Source organism: Colobus angolensis, unplaced genomic scaffold (assembly GCF_000951035.1).
Source record: "Colobus angolensis palliatus isolate OR3802 unplaced genomic scaffold, Cang.pa_1.0 Scaffold12, whole genome shotgun sequence".
NCBI lineage: Eukaryota > Metazoa > Chordata > Mammalia > Primates > Cercopithecidae > Colobus > Colobus angolensis.
In genome coordinates this window covers 10135331-10150417 of record NW_012113141.1, presented here as the reverse complement: position 1 = coordinate 10150417, position 15087 = coordinate 10135331, and positions in this window count along the sequence as shown.

The window sequence follows — 15087 nt, the reverse complement described above, 5'->3', positions numbered from 1 at the left end:
CAGAAACTAAACGGAAGGCAGTTTTCTTCAAAGAAAGCAAATACTGGAAATGAATCCAGAGATTTACATCAGCACAGAGGAGGAGGCTATACGCACACACACACACACACACACACACACACACACACACATATATATTTATATTATATAATATATAGTTATAACATGTTTATATATAAAATACATAAATAAAATATACAATTATAACATATATTTATATGTTTTGTATATATATGTACTTTTTAAAATAAGAGACAGGATCTCTCTCTGTCACCTAGGTTGGAGTGCAGTGGCATGATCATAGCTCACTTATAACCTTGACCTTCTTGGTTCAAGTGATCCTCCTGCCTTAGCCTCCCAAGTAGCTGAAACTACAGGTGCATGCCACTAAGCCCACCTGATTTTTTTATTATCTTGTAGAGATGATGTCTCATTATGTTGCTCAGCCTTGTCTGGAACTCCTGGACTCAAGTAATCCTCCCACCTCAGCCTCCGAAGTAGCTGGGACTACAGGTACATGCCACCAGGCCTGGCTAGCTTTTCATCTTTTTTGTAGAAATGGGGCATCACTATGTTGTGAAGGCTGGTCTCAAATTCCTGGACTCAAGAGAGGCTTCTTCATTGGCCTCCCGAAGTGCTGGGATCACAGGTGTAAGCCACTCTACCTGGACACAATATTTTATTTGAAATAAGAAAAATTTTCCCTCACTGGGAATGCTGCAGTTGAACTGGATCAAATCCATAAAGAGTAGAAGACTGCCCACCAGTTATTCATTCACTCACTAATTCTAGATGTTAAATTTTCTAGGCAGGGGTGGGGGGGAAGGTTCTCCTACATTCAAGGCATTTCTTGAATATAGCCAGACTTCGTAGTTTAGCCAAACTTCATAGCTAATAGCCAAACTTTGTAGTTTAGCCAAACTCTTCTAGCAGCAAACCCCATGATACTGAAACTCTGTTCTTCACACTGATCATTTGTGACAGAATAACAGAGCTTTAGCACCAGACAGGTTCTGAAAGATCATTGAGTCTAATCCTCTCCCTTTGCCAATGAGAGTTCTGAAGCCCAGATTTGTTGATTTGTGGTTGATAGCGTCAAAGACAGGTCTGAAACACAGATGTCCTGGGTCCTAGAGGTGCTCTTTGCCCCTCTCCATATTTCTTCTGTTCCAGAAAACTCTTCTCCAAAACTGGCCCTAACAATGAGCTGATTATTGGGTTCCAGCTGCCCAGACTACAGGACACCACTCTCAAAAGAACCACTTTTCCTCCCCTTGAACAATGGTGGAAATGCCAAGAAACCCAGGGCATGTCAGAAACGTTGATGATAAAATACTGCAATGTAATAACAAAGGCAACCTTCAGAGGAATAAGGAAACAAAGCAATTTAAATTTCTTTTAAATAATTTTCCCTTCTTCCTCCCATCTTCACCCTAGACTGTTGAACAAGCCCATCTGAATTCTGAGGGCATGTTCAATGTCCCACATTGGGGGCTGAGTGCTGGAAATGTCCTTTCATTTAATTTCCAGTACTAGCTAAATTATCTATTGCCATGATCTGTGATTGATTTAGTTATTATTGCTCTTGGCTGTGACAATCTATAAGGACCCAGCTGATTTTCCCTTTTTGGATTTTAGGCTTTATTGCTGTCATTTTAATGACAGATATTAAACACAGAGAATTCTCATCTGTATTTCCTCCAACAAGCTGAGCTATCTGCTGCATTTGAACGTGAAATGATCCCAGGAATTGTTACTTCCAAAGTCTCTGTCCCCTATTTCATCCATACAACCATGCTAGGAATTTATGACAATTCTGAAGAAGAACACATGTATCTTCAGACTAATTTCATTATCATACTACCAAAAATATAGTAAATATCTAACACATACTTGAATGAGTTAATAAATGAAGACTTCGTTAACACTTTGGCAGGTGAAACTTTTCGTGAATCTGCCATTAATATTCATTTCTAAATGCTAAGTGAGCACCTACTCTGCATAAGGAAATTGTGCCAGGTGTTAAGAAATTTAAAGATGCATATTATCATGCATTCCACAAACTTACTATTTGTTGATAAAAACCACATGTGTACATTAAAAAATTAATATTGTAAAGTATGAAATGAGTTATTCTAAATAATAAGTAAGATTGCAAGTTTTCTAAGGACAGAAAAGAATGAGATATTCTCTTGAGGTGGTCAAGATAAAAGAAGTAAGAAGGGAAAGTAACTTATGGAATAAGTAACTAATGAAAGAGGTAACCATTTGATACTGAGTTAGGTCTTTTTCAGCTAAAAGAGACAGAAATCCAATCCAAGTTAATTTATTGGCTCACAGTGTTCAGACACTTCTGGGTTAAGTGCTGATATGACATCATAGGAATCTAAAACGTCTGCTCACTATAAGACCAGAGGAATGATCATTCCATTCTACGCCTACATCTGTACTTCATTTTATAGATTTTTCCAACTAAATCCTCCTTCTTTACTCTTTATGCATGGACACAGATTGCTCAGTATAAGAAATAAATAATTTCTGAATTTTGTTTTAGAGATGCCTTCTTAAGCCTTGAAAATATATGTTCAACTCAGGCTGAAACCCAAGAGCAGTGGCATAGTCAAGTCAAGTAAGAATGTGACTGAAAAACTGATTGAACATCCAGAAGTCAACTCTGCATTCTGTTTAACAATGATGGGCCAAAAAGGAGGTTATTTTTCTTTGCTTTGCACACTTGCATGAGATGCATTGCTCGAAGATCTCCTAGCTCTCATTCTTGGGTGCTACTCTTGATAATATTTTCATTTGTTAATAAATACAGGAGTTACTCTAGGGTTTCCATTCAGAGAGCTGACTCTACCTGGGGAGAAAGAAATGTATTTCTGTTGACCATTATGAGATTATTTATGGAAGGTTATGGTGAGAAGAGTACCAGCTTAAAAAAAAAATAATGACTTCACAGAACTGGATTTTTGGCTAGTCAAGAAGTACAGAAACTATGTGTAAGTAGTAATCAATATTTTTATTTAATGCAAGTATATGTGTAAGTATTATATGTTAGAACATAGAAAACGGTAATTTTTCAAAATGTTTTTATTGATATTATTTAGTTTTTGTACAAAAACTTGAATGATGACATCGAAGGCATGAAGGCATGCTTATCAAATTGAAGGATGACACAAAGCTTTGATGAAGGATCTACATTCTTTCCTTTAGTCCTCAACACTCAAAATTCAGATGACAAACAATGTGCAGAAGGGTTTCAAAGTAGCAAAAAGGAAATGAGATATGCCTACCTTTCTAACCTTCCAAGAAAGTAGTTTTAAGTTAGCCACCAGAAGTCTGAGCTTGCAGCAGCCCTAACAGGCAGAAACATTTGAATTTCCTTTGATGAGAATACAGCTTGGCAATTTAAAAGAATTAAACTTAACCTGAAATTTTAGAGGTTGGTTTTCTGTGTGCATGGTTTTTCTTTGTCCTGGAAAACTCGGTTTTCTTCATTCAGAGATAAAACGCTCTTTGAACATCTGAAATTTCAAAGAGCTCAACTTAAATAAAATTAATTTATTCAACAAATGTTTTCTGAGTGGTTCCCATGTTCCATTCATTGTTCTAGGAGATACGATACATTGACCAACAACAATGGTAGAAATTTCTACTCTTTTGCAGCTTACAATCAAGTGAACTGAAGTGACCTTGGAACATAACAAGACATACCTTGGCATGCTCACCTCTATTAGCAAGGGAGTTCAGAGGAACAGACCTGGAAAGTGAAGATAATGAGAGAGATTCTGGCTGGTGTGGGGGTGGGAGTAAGATTGGGGGACTTCCTGAATTACACAGGAGAAACAAACACACACACACACACACACACACTTCAAACAGGTTAGCAATACTAAATGTGCAATACTCTAGTATCTTAGACTCCTTTGCTTGGGGTTTTCTACCAACCTCTATGCAGAAATTCCACAGCCAGTATCACCAACCAAACCCAGTTCTTAATGTTCCAATGAGAAAGAGCCTGAAATTGGCAGTAGTGTAGAGAGCCCATCTGTCCCACTGCAAAGGCCCTAGGAGGAAAAAGATCCCAAGAGAGGTTCCAGATGTCTCAAATGAATCCAAAATCCAATCAGATGACCTAGGACTGTCATCCAACTCAAGCAAGAAATAAACCAGTAATCACAGATGACATGACTCCCTGTCAGGTGCTTTGTGCATTTTACACAGTATTTTCAACATGGGTTTTAAAGTCAGAAAATGAGTTGGAATTCCAGCTATGATCATTTGTAGTTGTGACTTCAGCAAGAGTTTCAAACACAGTATCTTCTACTAGTATTATTATTGCTACTAACCTCCAACTGTTCCTTTTACTACTGTGATGACTGTCTCATTGAATGCTATGGAATTCTTCCTAAAACCTTATGAAGTAGACATATATATATCCATTATATCAAGAAAGAAAAGAAATAAATGAAAAGCAAAATTTAGTCTAGAATTATTAGTTCGTTTAAGGTTGTAGCAATTAAGTAGTGGAACTAGAATTTGAATCTAAGTTTGTTTGTCCAAAACCTACGTGCTGATCAAGTAACTCATAGTACCTATAGGGGTGGACAAGAATCCAGTTCATTTAGATCTAAGGAAAAGAGAGGCAGGAGGATGGCTTCCCAAGACCTTACACAGCAGAGAAAACTCTCAGCACAGCAATGAGGACAAGGAGCATGACTCTGGAAACTATCTCAGACACTATCCAAAGAACCACTCCAGCCCTAAAGGCTGCTCCTGTGCCACATGCTCCTACTGTTGGCTTAACCACCAATCTTGCCTTGGTGCTTCCTCCTCAAGCAAAATTTGGCCTGTAAAGATCATGGTTGGAGCATCTTCTCAGGGCTGCCATGGGGACCTACATCTCCAGTGCAGCCACATGGTCCAAGTTGGTTACTGTTTAAAATATGCAGTCCTAGTCTTTTATGTCACTGAAATGTTTCAGAAATTCTGATGTTTCTGTGTCCAGAACAGTGTTAGGCTGACTCTCACAGCTAGAAATAGTCGAAAAAAATTGTGCTTATTTTTAATTTGGAAAATACAGCTGCTAGAGTTGGACCCTTCTCTAGCTGAGCTGCATTGTTGCCCTCATCAGGAGAGGGAACTCAGAGCCCAGCATCCTGAGGCTGGGAGTAGCCATACCCAGAAAACTCCTTGGAGACCATGAATAATAACAACAAGGAGATCCTTCCTATCTGTATACCACTTGACACTAGAGCCTCGCAGGCTCCTTGTGAGGAGACTCAGTCCTTTACTGATGAGAAAGGGAATACCCAAATGGAGGGAAAGGGGTTCCATATCTCATGGGCAGGTGCTTTACCTGGGCTGGCACTCGTGGGTGGAGGTGGGTTATTTTCTCCCATTTTTAAATGAGGAAATTCAGGTTCAGAGAGTTGAAGTAATTTTCCCAGGGTCATCCAGTTTCCACATAGCTACCTGGATCAAAGGCTTCAAGCTCTTCCCATGGGTCCACACTGCCTTTCTCTCCCAGACTATGAGGCTCCATGACCCCATGCTAAACAACCCACATTAAGGGATGTGGGCCCTGAGCCCTCCCTGCAAAGAAGTCAAATGCTTGGGTAGACCACGACGGGGGTCGTGTTTGGGAGGATGTTTTTAAATCCAGACCATATTGAGGAGTTCCCATTCAAAAGATAAGAGTGTGGTTTCACTTACGAAAGCCCTTCCCTGTATCTGCAGCACCTGTGAGGAAGCAAAGGTGAGAGTGGATCCACCCCACTTTAGCACAAACATCTCTGGAGGTCTTGCCTTCAGAGAGTAGCCAGGGTTTCTCACTTAATCACTGTCATTCCCCCCATGCATAGAGAGCTGAGACTCCAGCCTTATTTCTCTGGGGAAAATCAACCTCAAACACAGTTCCCCACTTGCGGCAAATGAACTTTTGCAATGGGAAAGAATGTTACCATTTTATGCAATTCTTCTGTGTACTCAGTGCTTTTTAATTTTATCTTCATAGCAACTCTGAAATAAGCACTTTCATTTTCTCATTTTATAAAAGGGAAACTGAGGAACTAAGTGACCCAGCATCCCTTAGTAGGAAAGTAGCCAGTCTGAAATTCAAACACAGGTTCTTCTGGATCTACAGTATTGCATTTGAGCACCCCAGTATCTTTCAGAAGGGCTCCCTGGAGTAGGTTGCAGCTGCAGCCTAGGCATTATTGAACTTTCTGCAAACACTTATTCCATTTCTATTTCAGACAGAGGGTGAGAGGATATTGCCATAGCTTCAGCCCTTAGAGGGGTAGTTTGGGTTTGTAGGACTAGTGTTTGTATTCACCTACCTTCCTACTGCCTGACTGTCATTTGCTGGAGAACCAGGAAATATACCTGCTGTTACTGCCATGGCATCACCCAGGTCAAGGAGAGGGTAGAATTGAGAGATGCCACCTTGTGCCCAGCCCACAGTGGAAAGGAAGAGGTGTTCTCTGGATGGTATAATTTATCATGCCCCACCACCTCCCCTGCCATCATACCTAGGCTATGGCATTCTGCAGGATCCAAGACGAATGAGTATAAGGCATGAAGATTCAGTTGGATGCTTTCCCAAGTGATGAGCAGAACCCAAATGGGACCAAGGAACCGCACGGCACCAGGAGCCCAGTCAAACGCCCTCAAATGCAAAGACCCTTTGTTCTCTTGAAAACTTGCCTTTGTTGGTGAGGTTGCTATTGTTGTGGTCTGGGTAGGGGTGGGGGGAGGAAAATGCCGACATCTCTGCTTTTTAATATGGTAAATGTCAGTGTTTATGCCTGCACGGGACTGGCCTAATTATCCCGTGTCCTCTAAAATCTTCCGCTGTAATTACCACTCACCGCAGTGACACCTACTGCTACAGGGAGAGCCGTCAGCGGCAGGAGCTCAGAGCCAGAGCACACTCAGCAAACTGCAAGCGACACCGGCAGCTGTTTCTGGTTTCAAAACGGTGGGAGCTTCATCAGCCATTTTCCCTGGTCCCTCTGGAGTAAATGCCACCATGGTTGAAAAGTTGGAAATGTTTGTCAGGCCTAGAACAAAGCTGTGAATGAATACTATAGTAATTTGCTTTCCCACAATCCCCTCCTTTCTCTAAACCAGCCACAGAGGCAACTGATGGGTTAGAGCAACAACAGCAAAAAAAAAAAAAAAAAAGAAAGAGAGAGAGACTATTAGCACCAGTGGTATCTGGTATGTCATTACTATTATGGGTATAATAGCCTTTGCATTATCTACATATGTACTGTAATGCACTGAGAACCAGCTGAAGAGTTGAGACAGCTCAAGAGAATAGCTTTTTAGTAAAACGCTGTGTTAAAGAGACCGATCCTCCTTTGGAAAAAAAAAATGCCCATTAGCACACATGGGCAGTATTGAACTGTGGTTGCAGTGTAGAGGGAATAGTTGGCCTGGTTTCTATGCCTGCAACTGTACAGAAGGAGGGGAACAAGAAGAGGAAGAAGAAGGAGAAGGGGGAAAAAAAATCAATAAATTCAGTGTAAGCAAAGTCACAGCAACCTTTAAAATAATAAGACAAATCCATTTATTTCACAAATGTCTTCATTTCCAAATGCCATTGTTTGGGGCACTCTGCTGTCATTGTCCATGACATTTTCAAAAACTTGGCTCTTAATCATTTAGGTGTAGCTGGAGTTCTTCTGCAACAGCCGAGTTAAAAGATTATGCATTCACCCCACTGCTCTGGCAGGGAAGATCGACTTTAACAGCCTTGTCCTGTGGGGCGAAGGAGGGAGGCTGGTGGTGGGGGAAGAGACTTGGAGAAAGACAAGGCTTAAATATGGACAGAAAAGCTCAGCTGTATTTCTATATACAATGAAAAGTAATTACAGAGAAAAATGAAAGCTGTTTCTTGCTGTTAGCAGGAAGAATAAGAGAATTCTGTACCTTTTTAAAGCTCTGAGTCCATTTTGATGTAATTGGTTCTGGAATTATTTATGACATTAATTGCTGCGCTATCGACTGCCTGTCAGTGGCCCTGGCAGTTAGTCCATCTTTCTTAGCAGAGACAGCCTGCTCAGCCCAAACTAGACTGACAAGCTAATTATACCCATCTTCCCCTTCAATGACAAATGCTGCTCATCGGAAACCTTTCTAGAAATAAGCTCTCATTCTTTTCACTTTTTCCTGAGCCAGACATAACGGATATCTCAAGGTGCAGATCACAGCTAAAACTCAGCTCACAGGGCTATTAGTTCTGAACATCTCACTTGAGCCAAAAAACCTAAGCATCTTATGTTATCAAACTGTATGTCATTCCCTGATGCTGGTTTTCAGGGATGAGCAGGGGCCTGGCCTGTCAGTCAGAACAGAGCAGAGGGAGCCAAGCTGACGGAATTAGCCAAGCTCTTCTTAACCGTCCATGGACCTGACTCAGGTGATGATAAAGAGGCTGGGGAAATGCCTTCTGCACTTTGCACAACTGCTGCTCTTGGGGGCATTTGGGAGATGCTCGGTGCAGGGGCCCATTTTGGGGAGGCCAACTGGGGAGCTCCTCTGTCCACCATGCAGCTTTATCCAAAGGCTCCCTGGAGATTGAATTGTACAAATGATTCCTGTGTTTAAGGCTTTCATTGCGTGAAACCTTTGTGGGCATGACATGCCATCAAGCATTGCTTTGTCAAGCAGGCATCCCTGTATGTGGGACACTAGAAAGAGGAACATGAGAAGAAACGATGCGATTCTCTTGTTGGAGAAGCTTACAGGCTAGTTTGGATGACAAGGCATGCACATAAACAGATGTGTACAAGAATGATGTAAAGTGGCTGAGCACGTGGCTCACGCCTGTAATACCAACACTTTGGGAGGCCAAGGCAGGCAGATCATGAGGTGAGGAGATCGAGACCATCCTGGCTAACATGGTGAAACTTGTCTCTACTAAAAATACAAAAAAAATTAGCTGGGTGTAGTGGCACGCACCTGTAGTCCCAGCTACTCCGCAGGCTGAGGCAGGAGAATCACTTGAACCCGGAGGTGGAGGTTGCAGTGAGCGGAGATTGCACCACTGCACTCCATCCTGGGGGACAGACAGAGCGAGACTCCATATCAAAAAAAAAAAAAGAATGATGGAAAGCATAACAAAAAGAAACAACTCTCCTTTAAAAATACCACCTAGTTTATATATCTACCATAGATTTCTTGTTTCCTTTTTGCACTGTTTTGTGTTTTCCAAAGTAGGTCAGCAAAATCCTTTTATTTTCAAATGATAAAGGCACCTTAGAAAAGAAAGGCTCACTTGTGCCTGTTACCCAATTGGGAGAAAAGTCAGGAGGCCAGAATTCAAGTTCCCTACCTGAGCTTTTGGCAATATACAAACTCTCAAAATCCAAATCTGTAACATGAATTTAGTAACCTCATCCTGCCTCCCACACAATATTTAGTAGGAATCAATTTAGAAAAAATTATAAAAACACAGTATAAAGAAGAAATATGCCATCCAGCTGCAAAGTGTAGTGATGAGAACAAGGGCAAAATGTAGCTTTGGATCAGTAAGGTTATTGGATGCAGCTTGCTTTGAGAATGCTCTTGGCCTTTGAGATTGTGAGGTCACCAGGGCAGTGTTAGTGCATCAGAATTCTTCACACAATTTTCCTATTTTTATTTATGATTGCAAGGGATACTTATGGATGCTGAGAAAACAAGAGGTGGACTGTGGTGGATTTACATTGGAGCCACTTAGTTTAAATGGAACTGCATTTCCCACAATACCCTTCTCTGAATACTTTCAACTTGGTGTAAGACCCAAGAGACATTTACATGAGATCTGGAAGGCAGAAATAGAGGTATGGCCCGATTGCTTGACTCTCAGTAGGTGAGTGGAAGCAGCTTCTGCGTAATTATGGCTATCTTCTGGCTCTTCTTCTTGGCACAGGACAGCAGGCAGGCTCAAGCCTCCCCCAGCTCCTGCTGAATCTTCTGCTTCAGCTTTTCCTATGCCTGGCCTGGGAGCCAACAGAAAAAATGGGACCAGCTTCTCCTCAAAGTTGTAAGACTGTAGGAGGTGAGAAACCAACATGGGTGCCAGCTGGCCCTCCGGAGTTCCAGCCCAGCCTTGGAGGTCCTGGCTGGTCCTCGTTTCCCCTACTTTGGATCTGTCTTTCTTGCCTTGCCCTCTGCTATGGACTTCAGGCCTCAGTGCCAGTATATATTTATTTTTATATCTATAAAGTCTCCTGGTGGCTCTGCTTCTCTGATCAAACACTGACTGAATCAGGTCCCTAGGGCAATATTAAGTGTCTCCAGATTACTCACTGTCCAGAGATTCCAGTAAAGGAATCTCTACCCCAGCATGCGGGAGAGGGAGACAGCCACTATGTGCAAAATGACATGGGCGTGAGCATGCCCCGCGAGAGCTGATTTTCATGTTAGTGTAAGGCAAACGACACAAGAAAAACTGTGTAAAATGTGAGCTCTATCTTTACAATCCTAAATACCTAGACACCATCTAATATTTTCTCCATAACACCAAACACTGTATAGCTAGGAAATTAAGTGTATTTTTAGGCAGATGGCTGATACTGCAAAAATGTAAGTTTCTTCTCCAGTGCATAACACAGTGAAACTTGTTCTACAAAGGAGTATAGCTAGGATAACCAGCGATCTCAGTTTTCTCAAGATTAAGGGATTTCATGGGACATGGGATGGGATCTTCATCGTGAACACCGGTACAGTCCTGGATACATTGGTACGATTGATTACACTATGTGTAAAACAACTTTTCTGCCATAAAAATGTTAGCAAGCTCAGCATGATATGTTTTCAATCTCTCTGAATCTGTTTCCTCACCTCTAAAATAGTTTTTCTGAGGGTAAATTGTTTTAATATGTATAAGATACTACAGTTCTTGAAAAATAGCAAACACCAAATATACAGCTATTAATCATTAGTAAATACTATTATCAGAAAAGGTAACACATGGATATGTTAAAATATAACAATAAATCCATATATGATGTACCAAGCATCATGTGATGCAGAAAATGTTACTCTCAGGGTCTATGGGGAGAAACAATATAATGGGTGGGAAATGCTTGTGTTAATTCATTCAACAGAAGCACCGCTCTGTGATAGGCACCACATAAAGCACCAGGTTTAATTTGGTGAACCAAGTAGACATTAGTTCCTACCTTCAGGATGTTTTCAATCTACTGCAAGAGTCAGGCATAAACAAAACACAGGCAAAAAAATAAAAAAGAGTATTATGGAAGAAAACATTTGTGCACCCTCAGATAAAATTTAGGGGCAGATGTAATTTAGATGGAGTGATCAGAGAGAAGTTCTGTGATAAAGTGTCATTGAGAATGACACCTGAATGATGGGTAGCAGTCAGCCAGGCACAGGATAGGAGAAAGAGCAGCCCCATGAAGGGGAAAGAATAGGGTTCAGAGAATGTATCTTGGAAGAGGCGGGGGCCTTGAATTGGGTCTTGAAGAACCAGTAAGGTTCCAATGGACACAGAATTAATGCCTATCATTGGCCTTTGAATTCCTTTATCATATTGGGAAATTATTTCGGTCTCTGGACCTCAGTTTTATCTTCCATGAAATAATCAGTTTCAACTAAGTGATGCTATGGAGGAATTATGTTGATAGGATAGAATATGCTGAAGAAAATAAACACAGAAGAATCAAAAGCTGCTTGTCATTAACAATGACCACACACAACTACCCCACAGGAACTGGCAGGAAAGCCCTGGTTACTGTGTTTGCTGCAGGCACCGCTCATCTACTGAAAAGGCTAAGATGTCCTGAAGACTTGAATAGATGCTGGGGGTGCCAATTAGGACTCCCGGGAGTATGTTTGATGCCTTTTTAGAGGAATTTGTGCTTCTTATTTTCAGTGAATCATTTCAGTGTGTCAGAGAAAAGGAGTTTCCCTTTATGAAATCCCTTCCCCACTAGGAGGAAGGGGATAACTGAATAGCTAAACCGTGGACACTTCACACACATACACACACACACACACACACACACACACACACACACACACACACACTGTGTTAGGCACCACACAAAGCACCAGGTTTAATTTATATGGGTTTTTCCAAGGAGTTTCCCAGTTTACCAGAGATACATATATATATATTCCCAGTTTACCAGATGATAAAGGCACCTTAGATATATATATATCTGGTAAACTGGGAAACTCCTTGGAAAAACCCACATTAATTTAACATGAAGCTTTAAAAATTGGTTCCTTTAAACCACTCTCTGCCTATAAATTGTGTGGTGCTGAGGGCAGTTTTCTTAGGCCATTCTTTTCACTAAGTGTGCAGAGCGATGAAATAGGTGGATGAGGGAAGATTACTATGCAAGTCCCCACCCCGCCTCCCTCCAGGCAGCCAGGGGTTCATTTCTGTGCTTCTCCCTCACAATTGGCACAAAAAGAGAAAATTAGGACTTCCCTGAGGACTTTCAGCTAAACCAGGGAGCCCCAGAGGTGCAGAGAAGTTCCCTGCCTCCTTTGACTTACGGCACACATCCTGGCCCAAAATGGGAACTCGGGATGTCTTACCTGGATAGATGAATTAACTTCAAGCCAAGATCTGGTCTGATTTGACCTGGCTAATGTGGAAATTGAGAAATGGCAAGAAGATTAGAAAGCATTTAGGGAAAGAGTAGCATCCTGACTCTTGGCAAGAGATATAGATTCTCAGTCAAGCTGCAGAAAAAGGCTGCCTCCTGGGGCCCTCAGCAAGGTGACCTTGACCCAGGTGACTGTTCTCTTATCTGAGCTCTGCAGGTAAAAACTTCTCTACTAGCTGGGAAAATGTCTGTTTTTAAAAAGTGAACAGTCTTTCAAATCTGTAGCTTAGACTTTTGAATAAACATTACCATGTTGGCTTTACCATAGCCCTAAGACAGAAATCATCTAGTAATTCCAATAAAAATATCAGTGGTATCTTAGAGTTACTGAACATATCATCTATTGCAAAGCCCTTTTACATACAATATCCCATTTAGAACAACACAACTATAACGTAAGCTCCAACATGGACATGGGCCAAGTCGTTTTGCTTATCACTGTACTCTCCTCATTTTGATAAATATTTGTCGAATAAATCAATGACAGCAAATAGAATGCTAAGGCTTAGAAAGGCCATATAATTTTCCTAACATCAGATAGTTCATAAATGACACAGCAGTTAATTTTTAGTATAGGCAGTTCAGAATGTTTTCCAGGTACGCTCACTACTCAGCCTCTTCTGATGTCCACAATAGCAGATAGATTCACCTTCAGCTTCATTGATATAGGGAGTATTCAAACTGAAGAACTGGAGAAAGTCTTAGATCATAAAAAATGTATGCAGAAAAACAACAACCCAAAGAAGCTTGTTTTGTGGAAATTATCTCCCTAATCCAAAAGAATATCAGCTCTCATTATAGTATTTTGTTATAGTATAGCTTACCATGCTGTGTGGGTTAGTATTGTAAGGTCAAGAAATAATTTTATTCTAGAATTCAAGCAATATTTCCCTTCCCCTGACTCCTTTGAATTTTCTGTAAAAGTATGCCTTGACCCAAATTTAGCAGTCATGAAGATGATATGCATATGCTTTTCATTTTTAAGAATAATAGCATTATACCCAGGGATTGTGGAAATTATCTTCCAGATGCTTCTGTACTGACTCTTGTAGAGGAAATCCTGTATCTGATTGCATATCAGTCGTTGCGATGTCAGGAGAAGTGAATCTTTATACCCAGCCAAGAACAGAAAGGCTGCCTTACTGAGCTCCGGCTAAAACTCCGTATTTAGTGGTGCCTTCTCTTTTCTTAATTTCTGAGTTGAAAGGAAGAAAAATATGGGAGCCCCTTTTTCTGTCGGTAAACTCACATCAGCTTGCCTGGTACTCATAGACATTATCTTCACTCAGGACGGGTAGCGGAAGAGGTGGTTTGCTCCCTCCTCACTCTGTCCTTCTAGGTTTCCAACATTTTCAGGACACATGTAGAATTTTTTTCAAGTGAATGCCACAAGAGATCTAATAGAAGATGCTTTTGTTTTTGACTTCTAATTAATCAAGATAACATCTCTCTCAACCATTAGACAGTAAAATCAATACCTCAGGCGGCTGCACCGCCAGTTAGACTTATACACCAACACCTATTATTGGCAAATCAGTGATATATTTCACCATGTTGCACTCTATCATTTTATAATATGTGAACAATGTGACTATGTTGAGAGTATGGAGAGATGGTGATTTCTGCCTGTGGAACCGATAACGGGATTTCAGCTACATCCCCAGCCCTGGCCCACTCCCTCCCACACCCAAAGCTGGGGTGTTGACTCATTTTCCAGATTCTGAGGAGCATGAAACCACTCACTCATTATCAGGGATACCAGAATCCCAGGGTGCAGAAAAGGTAGGTAGAAAAAAGATCCTAGATTCACAGGTGGAACTACTCTAAGAAACGTGGGTGTGTCAAGAACTCGTTTCACAATAGGCAGCAATGGCTAGAGGTGAGGGTGCTGTCTATTTTGAGGCCCTGCTCTCCACTTAAGAGTGAGAGTAGGAGAAGAAAGGGGAGGGAAGGGGGAAGTGAAATCCTCTGTAGAAGTAACATATGGAGGATCTCTGAGGTGTAGCTGAGAGGAAAACAAATTTCTGGGGGATGAGCTGTAGAGTTTATGTAAGTGACACCTACCTGAGTCATTGTGAACGTTCTTTGAGGAAGCAACCAACAAGTCAAAGACTTCATTGTAGATGAAGGACTTTCTCTTTGAGTCAACCTGTTGCCTTCTCTTGACCTGGAGCTAGAGCACCGAGTGCATGATATGCTCTGCAATTCTCTAGGCACCGAGACACTCTGTGGTAGGCCAAAAAAGTATATAAGGCAAATGACTTACCATGGCTCCTACCTACAGTCTTGTCAAGTCACTCAAGTCCTGCATCACTATTGCTTTTAGCTAGGGTTCCCTATGTCTCTATCTCCCTGAATTTTCGTCTAATTAGTAGAGCAAGACTCTTGAAGGCATGACAAATTCCGGGTGACCTGGGATCTTGAGGATACCCTTTTACCTTTAAGGTAA